We start from the raw sequence: 14,047 nt of genomic DNA, 5'->3' as shown, positions 1-14,047 counted from the left end.
TATGTCCTTGAGACCTGTGTGTGCATATGTGTGTGTTCTGAAAATGATATAAAGTGTTATATGTAGCCATGGCTCATGAAACATCTGTGAACTGGATCTAGTTACTCAGCCCTAGCACAGCATCCCAGTGGCACTATTGTTGAGCGAGGGGTTAGAGGTTGAAGGGGTGATTCTGTTTTTCATGTAATGAAAGGTAATCCCTTTGGTGCAGAGGCAAATAGCCCCCAGCAGCCAGCAGTCCTTGAAGACAGCTGAAGCCATGAGGAGATACTCTTTTGACAACACACACACACACACACAAAATAATACACATCTAGTATATATATCTTCTATAACAATATTAATACTATAATAGATACTTAATATATATGCCTACACTACACACACACACACACACACACACACACAAACACACATGCACGCACGCACAAGCACCCTGCTGGGTCATACTGGTCTATGTTGAAATGTCACCCAGGCAGTGACGCTCGGTGCTTTCAAGTCCCCAGCCCTCACCCAGCCGCCGGTCAGAGCCAAGACTTCAAAGCAGGGCAGACCCCCCCCCCCGCTGCCAATCCTCCCTGACACACGTCTCCCCCCTGGGTAAACACAGAGATGGAGAAGAAGAGAAAAAAAAGATGGAGAGATAGAGCGATGGCAAGATGGCGACAGAGACAGAGAGCTCACACTGTTAGCACAGAGAGACAAGGCTGATTGCTTTGAGGCAATTTACCGGCCAACCTTGACCTTTCCCTGCGCTTGGTCAAGATCATCATTGTGAGTCAGTCGGGCTGGAGATGAGAACAAAAGCAAACATGAGCCCAGAGAGAAGAGGAAGAGAAGGAATAGACGGGTAGAGAGGGTGAGGAGAGGCGAGATGACACTACAGCACAGCATTGCTTGCTCGCCAGTGGCAGTCAGTGGCACACAGAGACACGTCATGTCATAAGCTGCCACAAAAACAATATATGTAAATCAATCCTACAACATCTTAACCATTAGGGTTTTACTGGTAAGAAAATGTTTCAACTGTTTACTTTGACTGATTTTGCAGGATTACAATTGTGGTATTTAAATATTGCTAGAAACATGTATCTACATTAGAAATAACATTGTGCTTTATACTTGGGGAAGTGTGAAAATCCTGCCCTTTAAACTCTAAAAGTAAATGAATGGATTAAGAGGAATTAAATTTAGAATGAAATGAATGTATTAAGATAAAAATGGTAGTTAAAGCATAAAAAGGAAAGAAACAATTCCATAACACATCATTTAAATTCATGGTGAAATGTTCTGGTTTGGTTACAGGGACTTCAGTCAATGTGTTTATATCTAGTGTGTTATCACGGGCTGTATGTATTTGTCTTTGTCAGGCATATGTAGAAAAGTTTAAATAGCTGTTTGGTAAATAACTAAATAAGTAAATATTTTAACTTTTTTATTTTTGTTATGATTTATGATAGATGAATCAAATTACATAAAAAGGACAAGGTTATAAAAGCTATACTAATTATTAGGCTGGGCTGGCACTAGTGCATTATCAGGTCTCACATTGAAGCGTAGACACAATCTCACCTACCATGTTGTAAAGCTGAGATGTTGTGGGAATAATTACCAGGGAGCATTAATGTGGTGTTGCTGTGAGGATGAACTCTGTCATGCTCTTAATCAAAATCACATAAACAAGCACTCAGGGACTGGATGAAGATTCCAGTTAACTATCAAGGAGTGGGGACAATCAGCAAACACCTTTACACACTCACTCTCTTACATAGCGCATATACACACACACATACACACACACACACATACACACACACATACACAGGTACGCGTACACATTCCCAGAGAATCTTAATCAGCAGCTGAGCTGAGCGGTAACTCTTGCATCCGTTATCGATTGTCCGCCCAGGTTTGTTTGTCTTTGGGTGCCTGTGGGAATCCCCCTGGAGTCCGGGGAGTCAATGAGAGTGGAGACTATCAGAAAGACTATCAGCCAAGTAGCAGCAATTAGCCCTGGGACACAGACCTGCATGTCTCCTCTGGTCAGCACTGCAACAGCAGACACACAGCAACAGAGTAGACCAGGAGTGTGTGAGGAGAGCCTCTGCTCATTAAACAGCAGTATCTGAGGCCCCTGACAGGCAAAGGAGACCGGGAAGAACGAAAACAGCAGGCTACCACTTTAAATACACTATGGCTGGATGTGACTGTGACTGTGACTGTGTGTGTGTGTGTGTGTGTGTGTATGGCTACGTATTGTGAAGACTTGTTTGACATTTTGAGAAAGTGAGGACATTTCAGCCGGTTCTCACTTCCTGACACGCCTTCAAAGGGCTGTTTGAGGTTAAGTGGTTGTAGGGTTCAGGTGAGAATTACGTTCAGGATAGGGTTAAGGTCAGGGGTAGGCATTCAGTTGTGATGGTAAGGGGGCATTATGTCAATGAGTTTCCTCGCAAAGATAGCTGTACAAACGTGTGTTTGAGCGTGCATGTGTGTGTTTTTCTCAGCCTGCTTCTGAGGTCACAGCGATCAAAATGCGAACTGGCTCACCCTACCCATTGTATAAAACTAAATTTGAGCATTAGCTTGTGGGTTGTTTTGGCCAGCATTGTGATATCATTTGTTTGGAGTTGTGTGTTTGGATGTCAGTTTCCAAAAGAGTGGTTATTTGAGGTATAATTTAATAATTTCTCCCTCATCCAGCCACCTCCTGATCTAACAATGTGGGCGAGGGAGGTGTGGGTGGAGGTCAAGAGCCCTCTACAAGTACACATCCTTCTACAACACTGCACTCACTAGACAACAGCTACTTCTGAGCACCCAATCAAATCCCCCAACTATCAGATCAAATCCCTCTCTAAATGATTCTACACCCACATATTCCATTTCAGTCAGAAATACGTCACATTACAGAAGCTGTAACTGCAGTTTCTTTAAAATGCAACTGCCAGCAAATTTTGTCATCTGATCCTGGGATCTAACCTTTGTTGTCTTACTAAAAGCATGTGGCATAGATCATGCAAGAAACAGGCTGCATGCCAGCTGTTTGATAATGATGCTATTTTAATTGATGATGCCATAATGACTTGACCTGGATTCAGTTTTCTGTTAACACAAGCAAAGGTTTCTGTATTTAGATGAGCTGGCATATGAGGCGCTGTCAATTATTTCTGCTATAAGAGGAGAACAGGCTTCCCATTGGTGCCACTCATGCTATGAGTCATTCATTACACAGTCACTACGGGCAAACAAACATCTATTAGCTCTGCTGAAAATGTATTATAGAGGACCAAAGGGGAATGCAGGACTCACGTATGATGGCACACAGACAGTGTGGCATGCATCTGGAAGATATTTACACTTAGGAAAGAGATATGCATTGAAAGGGCTACATGCTATGGAGATGGAGGAGGCAGGCATGAACCAACAAGAACTGAAAATAACAATACATACCAAAACAGAATTCCTGTCAGTCATCAGTGTTATCTTGACTTCATGTTACAGCTTTGCTGTTTCTTAGAAACCATGTCCGTTTCTAAAGCACCATCTGCGGTCAGCGTATTCTAGATTTGTGCATATAAATAAAACTCTCCTAAAATAAGAATTGTGAAGGCTTGACATTACACTGTGATTCAATCCGTTTTTCATTGTGATATTTCTGTACATGTACGGCATGACAGCACTTTTCTTTCTTACACCTTTCTGACACTCAGACTGGCTTCCAGCTCCATCTAAGGATCAATTACATAAAGTGCTGCAGTTTAAGAATGGCCCTTGGTTGAATATTTACGATGCATCATTATGTATGACGCTGATGTATTAGAATTATTATTTAACAGTAAGACTACATTATAAACTGCAATCGCTGTTTAATTTTTTCTACTGTGGGGGCCAAGGCCATTAAACGAAGGTAAGGAAAGTACTCTATGAACCAGTTCAATGAGTAACAGCTCCAATCACCATGACTACGACATGAACCTTGTGGATGGCAATATCGCTATCATTAATCTCTATGTGAATTGTTAAACCCATCATATCATGAAAACTGTTCAATAAGGCCAGCCTCCAACTCCATTCTGTGCAGCTGCAGACAACACAGTTTAGAGTCTTATTACTTGGCCAGAGAAATCACCATGTACATAAAGATGATACGAAGTCAGTGAAGTCAAGCATTTTCAAACAGGACAGACACAGAAGTTATTCAGCTTCCAATTCCAGCCATTTTGTGAAAAATATTGTGAGGATTTAGCTTTCAACATTTATCTGCTGTGACAGTGACAACAATGCACATTACAAAGTGGTATCGTCATGATGATGTTAAGAACAGTGTGTGTGCATGGAAGCTTTCAAACTTTCTGTGGGGTTGTGGAGTTGGCCATATCCTCAAAACTGACAGCTGGTCCGCACCTCACTGCAGGTTGCAGCTAACTTTAGCTCTTAAAATATCACTAAACTGTCTTCTGCATTCAGAGTTTGGTTCTTCTGAAAGATGTTAAGATGTGTTAACACAATGGCAGCAAAATAAGTCCTGGACTTTGTAGTGTTTTCCTTGACAAACAAAGCTGAGATATAAATGTTGCTTTTTATTATCAAATAAACTGAACTAAGCTGAAAAGCATCCTCTGTGGTGTGGTGTGGTCCGTGTGATTCAGATTTGTTTGGAATGTGTTTCTTTGTGCTTGTGTCTTTGAGAGAAAATTTTATGGCAGAACCTCTCAAAAACTTTTCATGAGCACACTGCACACAACACATACTAATAATTAATTCATCCTAATCCAAGCCGGTTTCCAACTGTGCCACAGGTGCACAGCACACCTCTGGCCACAACATTTCCAAAAAATCAGTCACCATGCTGTGTGAACTCAGTGTGAACACGAGACAGAAAAAATATGGCAAGAAAAGAGAAAAAGAACTGAATTTTTTTGACTTTCTTGGAGGTCACAATAAGAGGAGCGAGACTGGAATAGGCAAACGATAAGTGAGGGAACGAGGAGTGAGTCACTCTCGCTATCTCCCCTGACAGCTGTTTCCATCTAACAAGCATGCAAATATGCTCAATTCAAAGCACTAGTAGTAGAGTGCATGGTGTCAATTGAAATGATACCTAACACATGCTGGATGAGACAATTTTGGGGCTTCAAAGACAGTTCAGAACCAGGACACAGAAAGTTATAAATCTTATGTGAACCTACCACACACACACACACACACACACACACACACACACACACACACACACATTTATATATACAAACACAGAGATTAAAGGAATTTTGTTTAGGCACATAGTCACGCCAGCGGCCCCAAATGGTGTGTTAAAAGCAGGCGGGTGTTATTAGAGTAAGAAACATGAGCCAGAGTAATTGAAAGAGTGACCCTGTAGACAGTGTTCCTGTTGAGATTGTGCTTCGGTTAACGCTGTTAAAGATGAAGAGAAACCCTGTAGATGTTCTTGTTAGAAATTGCACTTGGTGGAGCAATTTCTTTTTCTCAATATAGTCTTTATCATGCAGCAAAAGAAAACCAACCAAAACACTAAGTGTTACACGATGCTTAAGAAAAGTTAACATGTGACTATTCAGCAAAAAAGTTTAAAGACGCTTGACTCTGCTGCAGGCTTTTTCTATGCAGACATGTTCTCTATTTACCCAAACTGTCACCATCAAAATCATTATTAAATTTGTGTTTCTGCAGTTTCCTTGTTGACATAAGGAACAAAGAAGAAATTTGGTTTGCACTCCCACTGAGAACCCATCACAATTATTTTTCTATAAACAAGCAAGCAAGTAAAACCAATTAATTTCCCACACGCATTTCAAACTTGCCAGCAGAATGTTGGTAATATCTGGCAATGAATTTTTGTTTGTTTACATCCTACAAGTAACTCATGCAGTTTCTGTTGCACATAACAATAACAGTGCCCTCTGTTAGCCACTAGACAGTACACTCAAACTAACAGAATACAGCAGGCCTGTAAGGCTGCAGTGACTGAAGGAAGGTGAACAGGGAGTGAGCATATTGATGAAGGAGTGGAGGAATGGAGGGATGTAATGTTAGAAGAAGCTGAGGTGAGCGACGAAGAGACTGTCTGGAACCTGCTCCAGTTTTAAAGGTGAGGCAGCTAAATAAGGCTCAGATTAGGACTCTACTCACTGTGCTCACAGCGCGTGTGTGCCTATATGTCTGTGTGTGTGTGTGTGTGTGTGTGTGTGTGTGTGTGTGTGTGTGTGTGTGTGTATGTGTGTGTGCACTCCAGCACGGGACCCTCTGCCACTGTGATGGAAGTAGGCCAGAACAGTAGAGAGAAACAGGAGGAGGGAAACAGGAGGCGATGAACATGACAGGAGTTGGAGAAAAAAATGTGGCACAAAAGGTTTCATCGCTGGAGTTCTCCTTATCTCAGTGTAATGTATGCATGCCTGCACATGCATTCGCCTATGAGAAGTCAGCATGCACGGATGCCCTGACGGTGTGAGATGAAGGCCTTTTAAACGAGCTAGCAATGGTCATAAAGTCACAGCTCGCCAGCTAGTGGTGTGATTGCGTCTGTGTCTTGTCTCGATCCACGGCCTCTGCTCTCAGCTTCCAGTGATTACAGCTCAGCAGCCGAGCTTGACAACACACAGGCAGAGTGTAATCAAGTCAGAGAGAGGGAGGTGTAATCAGCATTTCCCCTCCAATCAGCCCCAAAATCACTGTCTCTAATCTGCAGCCAGGCATTGATGGGTTTGATTGATAGGATGGATTTGTTATCTGGCTGTGGGGGTCTGCAGGGACCAGAACAACAAGCAAGAGCAAGAGACACAGTCAGCTTATCAGCTATCGCTACATTTGTTACCGCTCCCCTCGTTGAGCGAGCTGAGCTTTTCCTCACAGGCTACAACTGCAGCTCTCCTCTCATTTATCATACAGAAGAATTAAATGTGGACACTTCAAAGTACTTCCACACATAAGGGTCCCCGGGGGCATGTGTTTTCTCCCTGTTTAAAATGGAAAGGGCCAATCCATCACTGGTTGTTTGTGACGGAAAAAGGAGCCACAGTGAGTATTTGTGTATGTGTGTGTTTTTGAGCATGCATGTGTCTATTTGTGCATTAATTACTCGCATATATACTATATATATGTGTATGTGTGTCTGCATGTGAGTATGATTTGTACATGTCAGATGCACAGGGAAGATAAGGGGACAGAATAATGCTTTTTCAGCAAACAAATACCATGACTGTAGCATCTACTGCCTGTACAGTTTTGATAAATCTTGTTCCTCCGCCTCACACTGTACTGAAAATCCTCACAAATGTTCAAACAAATATGCTCTTTTTCAATGAGCATGTGATGAATGAGCTCCATTGATTTTGTGCATGAAGCCAAAACAATAGAGACCAAGACAAATGCTCGGTCTGTTTAAGATAACAAGGCTTTACCAGGCTGTGTGACATTCTCTGTGAAGAAACAGGGTAGAAAATCAAGAAAATAAAGACAAGATATAAGTTACCACATACAGATACGATGAGATTGCACATTTGTGCATTAAACTGCGGAAATAATTAAGCAGTGCTTTATTTGGATGTGACCTTGTCCCTCTATTTTCCAGGCTGATTAACTGTCTACAGTGAAACAGCAAACAGTATATGAGAGTGATGCTACAGTTTGTCGTTTGCTAGTGTGATAATGTATTATATATAGCGATAAAACATGCAAGAATAATAACTTCTCCATTTCCAAACATAGTGTATCAGTGTTTCTATTGGCTGAAGTTGAACATAGGTGAACTCTGATCTGCGGATCTGCCGGCTCCAGCTGGAGACCGCAGGAAAACAGGAAACACATGCTTGAATTCATCCATTGTACGAGCTTCAATAGAAACGAATGTGAAACGGAGCGAATATTGACCATACCCTGTTCCTCCACCCAACACTGGTATTTTTGGCAAAGTTTTGGTGTTATAAAAAGCCTCTGCAAGTTGCATTAATGATGGCAGAAGCTGTCTATCACAACACACTATCTATATATTGTGATGTATCACAGCCTAAATTAGGCAGAGCAAATATCAAGTTACTTTGAACTTCATGTGTACAAGCAAAATATCAGCTCAAGAAGACTGTGTGATACAATCAAAGTTCCAGAATGTCACCTAAAAGGACCTTGAGGAGAGATTGTTTTGAAGTTGATCTAACATAAACAAGAAGTCCTTAAAGTGCTTAAAGGTTGAAGGTGTAAAAAACTGTGAAATACATGGGAATCCAGGTGAGATTGCAAAAAATCTTTTGCACTAGATGGTGCCTACCCAAATCAAAGCTCCCAATTCAGACGAAGCAGCTTGATCAACAACACAGCCAACTAGAATTTCAGTGCCACAAACACCAGTTGGTGACAACCCTATGACTAACTAAAAATAAATCTCAGAGAGAGCTTTTCAACATTTTAAATTCAACAAGTGAACCAGACTCTGAGCTTGTGTGTCAAGTGTGCTGAGCCAGTAATGCCCACCCTGAGCTGGGGAACAGCACAGAGAATCAGTAGCATCAGTAGCAGGAGGCGAGGCAGAAGCAGAGAGTGCCTGTCAAAGCTCTGTCCAGCTCCTAATAGGATGTTCTTGTTGTTGCCAGCGGATAACTCTCATCCTGTGTTCTGGACTACAGATCAAACAGCGCCTGGACTCCACAGTGCTACCACAGCTGCATGGAGTGAGAGGACAGAGACAGAGAGTGGAGTTGGAAGGGTAAGCAAAGGGCAAAACGAGACAAGCAAGGACGTAAAAAGGGAAAGAAAGAACAAATGAAAGAAAGGAAGAAAAAGAGAAACCAACCTATCTTTTGCAGTATCAGCCCATTCTTCTATTTTCAGTTTCAATTTAGGTGAGGGGAAAGGGAGGTGAAGAGAGGGGAACAGGGTGAAAGCCAAGTATAAAAGTTGAGTGGGTATGTGGTGTTGTATTTAAACCTAGTCCAGGGAAGCTGGGAGGTGGATATGGCAGGGGGGCAGCAGCACAATGTTGGGACTGTTCAAGATGGTGTCACTTATAACATGTTTGTCCAGCAAGATCGACCGTCCCTACTTTACGAAAGGTTGTCACACAAAACTTACAAAAGGCATGACTCCAAAGGATTTGGCATACTTGTTGGGTCAATACACGGTGAAGTGGTTAAGTGAGGCATCCTCACATCAAAAGGTGGCCAGGCTTGTGGCACATGGGCACACGATAGAACTTTAGCTGTCTGTTAAAGGTCATTCGTGATGTCAGGGCAAAGCTCTTTGTCAGGTGATGTGAAATAAACCTTTTAAGTTATGAATGGCAGCCAGCTGTGCAGGTGATGGTCCAGAGATTAAAAAAATGGTTTGTTATGATGAATATCAAGAGCCAAACAGCAAGGTGAGGGGAGGCCAGTAAAGAATAAAGCCTTATGCACAAGGCTGTGCACACACAAACACACACACACACACACACACACACACACACACACACAGAGCTCAATCATCCTCCTGCAGGGAGAAAGATGTCTTTCCACAGCGTTGATGATAGCATCTTCAGTCCCATGGTTCAACACTTTCACTTGAGGCCTTTGACAAAAGGACTGAATCTGAAGAAGAGGATTGTTTCAGAGAAAATGACTAATGTGCTCTACACGCAGGGCCTTATGAGTGGGATGAAAGGTAGCTTTTGAAATGTCACAGGAAATGCAGTGCGGCGTGATTCTGAGCGCATACGCACAGACAGACTTGCTACTACTACTACTGCAAGATTAATTTTTTGGCATAGCCTAGTCGTGATCTTTTGATAATTTGCTGAATAACTGAATGAAAAGCAATGCACAGCTCTACTGAATTTTCTTCCAGTCTTCCAAACGGCAATGAGAAATTAACCAGGTTTGGGATCAACTACTAAAAGACTAAATCTTTTTATTTATTTATCTTTTTTTGAAAAGGGACAATGCGTATTAATTAACATTCAAATAAATGTAAATATTTTTTTCATCGGCAGTCCCTTTGCCTGATTTTGTTAGGCATTCAAAAATAAGAAGAATAATACCATATGTACAATAGTTAAAAACATGCTACATTATGATAAAAGCTTTATGCAATACAGATAAAAAGCATAAATAATTTAGTATGTAATACAGCTAAATGATACAGGTCTGGTATGAGTATGGTCATGTTAAACATGGATATAAACAGCATCATTGTTGACATTGTTGGGTCTTAACAACTATTTCTTAAAATTATACTTAAATGAACAATAGGAATAATAGGATGGGGACTTTGTAATTGATTGTGGTAGTGAATTCCATTGATGTGATGCTCATAAGGAAAAGACAGCCTGGCTAGATGCAGTTTTTCTACGTGGGATTGTGCAGTTCCCTCTACCTGCACTGCTCTGTTGGCAGTAGATTTAAGTTTGATTAAGTACATTAAGACCAGACAGAGGACGAGGAGCTACACAATGCATAATCTTATAAATGAGGCAGACATTTTTCTATTTGATTGAAAAACTTGTTGAAAAAATTATATTGAGTAGTATATGCAGCAGTACATACGTGCTCTGAATGGGAAGAAAATCACTACACATTAGTTTGTGCAATATTAGAATTACCCAGCCTTCTCTGGAGAAATAAATCCCATCCAAATAGGGCTTAAGATACAGTTTCAGTGCTGTCAGCCCTGGCCATCAGGCTTGCAACACAGGCCAAGTTTAAGATCAGTCTCTCTGCTAAGTGTTTGAACTAATACTGAGTGTAACTGAAGTGTTTCATTTAATGGTAGCTGCAGGGAATTTAAAGCAAAGTACTGTACTCAAACTATTGAAACAGTGTTCCTAACCTGCCCAAATAATCCATGCGAGCTAGAGAGGCAACAAAATGAGTGGACGAACGTAACTTGATCTCACAATACAAGAGAGACCTTTTTATACTCTTACTTTAATCATCCACCCTTTCAGTAAAGTAAATCAAAACAAATCACTTATTCTGTCTCCTCAAATTCATCAAAAAATTTTCTCAGCTACATTTTTTTAAGGACCGCATACACACACAAATACAACAACACAACACTAGTCTGTAGAGATTGCTTAATATTCCCATTTAGAATGGTAAAAATGGATAAGTAAATTCTACCATCTGAATCCACCAGCTTGTGGAGTGTGTGTGTGATGGTATGGGATCCATTACTGCAGGTGGTGGGTGGCATTAAAATGAATGGAGAGAATATACAAAGATATATGTACTTCGGAGGACAATAGCCTTTCTTCGATTTAATGTTGTTTGCCTGGATGTAAGAGAAATAGCTAGTGTCCAAAGATGGTGTACAGGGATTATGCTTGTTCATGCTTGTGAATGTGCCAGAAAACTCACCCACGCATACACACACACGCATGCATGCACACACACCCACAAATCTACTTTCCATTTGGAAGAGGGAGAGAGTGAGGGGAGCAGAAACAGTGCAGCGGAGCAGATGTAATTACAAAAGGCAATACAAGCCATGTGTCTGCAAGTCTCTCTGACCCACATGGAGGAAGTAAGTTAGAGCTTATCAGGGTGCCACAGAATGGGGAAATCTTCCAGCAGAGGTGGCAAGTGCTCCCTGCTCTTTTCAGATGTGACACATTGGGAAGATGGTGGTAGTGGTGGTTGGGCTCTAAGTGGAGAGGATAGCAAATGAGGAAGTGGTCCCTCCCTTCATACCTGGTAGCAGGCAATCATTACGCCAGGGGGAAGAGATTTGAGGCAGATAAACAGCGCTAGCCCAGTCGTCATACACAGACAGGAAGCTTAGTTATACGACACAGGAGGGGAATGAGGGTGAAGAGGTTACTAGATATGCTTGGTGGTAGCACAGCGAGTAGCTAGTGAATTAAATGTCGCTTGTTATGACTCTTAATCGTATTGCAATAAAGTGCCATCAATTTGTAATGCTGTATCACTTTTTATGTTCACAGGGCATGCCACCAAGAAAGCAGTTCATGTTACTTTTGTCTGCTACTGCAGCTACTGCTGTTGTTGTTCTGTTGCTGTCGTTGATGTGAAAGATGTGTGGAGATCTTGTTTTTTTGTTTTTTTTAGGAAATCCTGTGGTGAGATTTGACAGGCAATGTCAGATGACAAAGTGAACAGCTAGGAGATGAAGATGGGTATGCTGCTGACAGGTTTGTTGTAAAAACTGTAGGTGCAAACTGCTTGGCCTTGGTGCTGTCTGCTGCTGGAAAAGTGCTTGCACATCCTGGCACACGAGTATAGGCAAATAACCCACGCAGGCACACACGCAGGACCACACAGAGTCCCAAGATTATACTTCCACTATGGTTTCCAAGAGACAAGTGATGGGAAAGGAAAAGGAGAGTTTTTTTTAGGATCAAAAGAAGAGAAAGCAGCATGAGAGAAGTGCATGTCAAGTCTAATGTGTGGTCACTGCCCCATCAATATATTTTGTCTTCCACCTCACCTCCATTTGTTACTCTTTTCTTGTCTTTTATAAGCAGAATAGAAGAGACAAAAAAAGAGACTAATTTAATCAATCCTGATTTAAGTTCTACTCATCAGTTCTAGTTGTTGAATTCTGGTTGCGATTCTTGGCACATTATCTATGTCAGAAATGAAACCAAAATAAACTGTAAGTATATGATCAGTAACATGTACTAATTTGTAGAGTAATATAGAATGATTTGCTGTTTTACATTTGTTTTTACTTGACTTGGATGTGCTAGCATTAACTGATTTAGATAAATTCTTACAAGAGGGGACACCTGCAAACATTCATATACAGTGTCATTAGAAAGGAAATGCTTTGTTATGTTTGAATTACTTCCTTGCTTGAAATAATTGTTTGTTTCTCTGTATTATTATTTCTTCTTTTCTTCTATTCTTTTCAGGATTATATACTGTATTTTGCACACCAGTGGATACACATGGACTGACGCATGCATACTGGGCAAATTTCAAATTATGCTCAACAGGTCCAAAATTCACTGTCAGCTGATTCCAAATGCTTGGAAGTGAGAAAAACAAGAGAACAACCTCCTCACAGTACATATTGCCTCCAGGATGCAGTCCCCATTACCTCTCTGCTGATTCACCAGAGGTAATCACCAATATGGCTCTAGAGAAATTGGAAGGATAAGGGAAGGGGGGAAAGTCAGTTAAATAGAAAGAATGAGGATACATGGAGAGGAGCCTTTGAATGAAATATGGCTTATATTATTTCTTTCTGCTCTCCAGACAGGGCCGTCTGTCATGGCCTGGAAGGGGCCAGAGAAAGTGGGCTAAGTGGTCAGGCCATTTCTTGTGCCTTTCCAAGTGGCTGAATAGATATTAGGATTTTACAGGCTATTACACATGATAATTGCACAGCATATTGAATTTCGGACAATTTGCTCACACTGACTCCCTCTTTCTTGTTCCTTCTTTTCTAAAAATAAACATTTTACAGTATGTAAAGTATCCATCATATACAAACTGATTTAAAGGTTGTCCATGACACACAATCAGTATCTGCAGCATTCATGTAAATTCAATAACAGTACTATACTAATTGCATGGCTTAAACCCAGCTTTAGCTCTTTAGATATTCATCTAAGCCAATTAAGTGAGAGGCGGGCTAGGGATGGGGCATAATCCTGGCTTGAATGTTAAAGTGCACATTCAAGAGCAATGTCAGAGAAGGACCCAGTCCACTCTAAAATAGCATCATGGCTTGCCTGCAGGTTATTCAGCCTGTGAGTGTCTGCTAAAAAACACAAGCAGTTTCTGAAAGAGTTTTGTCACAATTACTAAACACAGAGAAAGTGTCCTGAATTAAGAACTCATTATCAAGAATAAATAGTTAATGGCAAATATCTTTTTCTAACCACTTTCACAAGAGACTGACAGTCTAGGTTTATCACATTAGTGTGTGTAACAAGAAAAGTGCTATTACCGCCAACAAAAACTAGAAAAAAACACACAAAAATAGGAACAAGACCAAATGCTTACTACAGGTGCTATTATCAGAAAAAAAAGTTTCCTCCTTAAACTATTAGAGCTTTAATGGTGAAGCCTGCACTACAGAAAAAAAT

At 41.0% G+C, this 14,047-nt stretch overlaps 1 protein-coding gene across 1 annotated transcript in view; it reads right to left on the bottom strand.

The window, feature by feature from the left end:
* The window catches only part of pacrg (parkin coregulated), a 134,213-nt gene that overhangs the window by 59,912 nt on the left and 60,254 nt on the right, over window positions 1–14,047 (bottom strand). The window lies entirely within an intron of this gene.

Source organism: Seriola dumerili, unplaced genomic scaffold (genome assembly GCF_002260705.1).
Source record: "Seriola dumerili isolate Sdu_G_001 unplaced genomic scaffold, Sdu_1.0 BDQW01000149.1, whole genome shotgun sequence".
Lineage (NCBI taxonomy): Eukaryota > Metazoa > Chordata > Actinopteri > Carangiformes > Carangidae > Seriola > Seriola dumerili.
The sequence above is the reverse complement of the archived record's forward strand: the minus strand, read 5'-3'. Positions and strand labels throughout refer to the sequence as shown.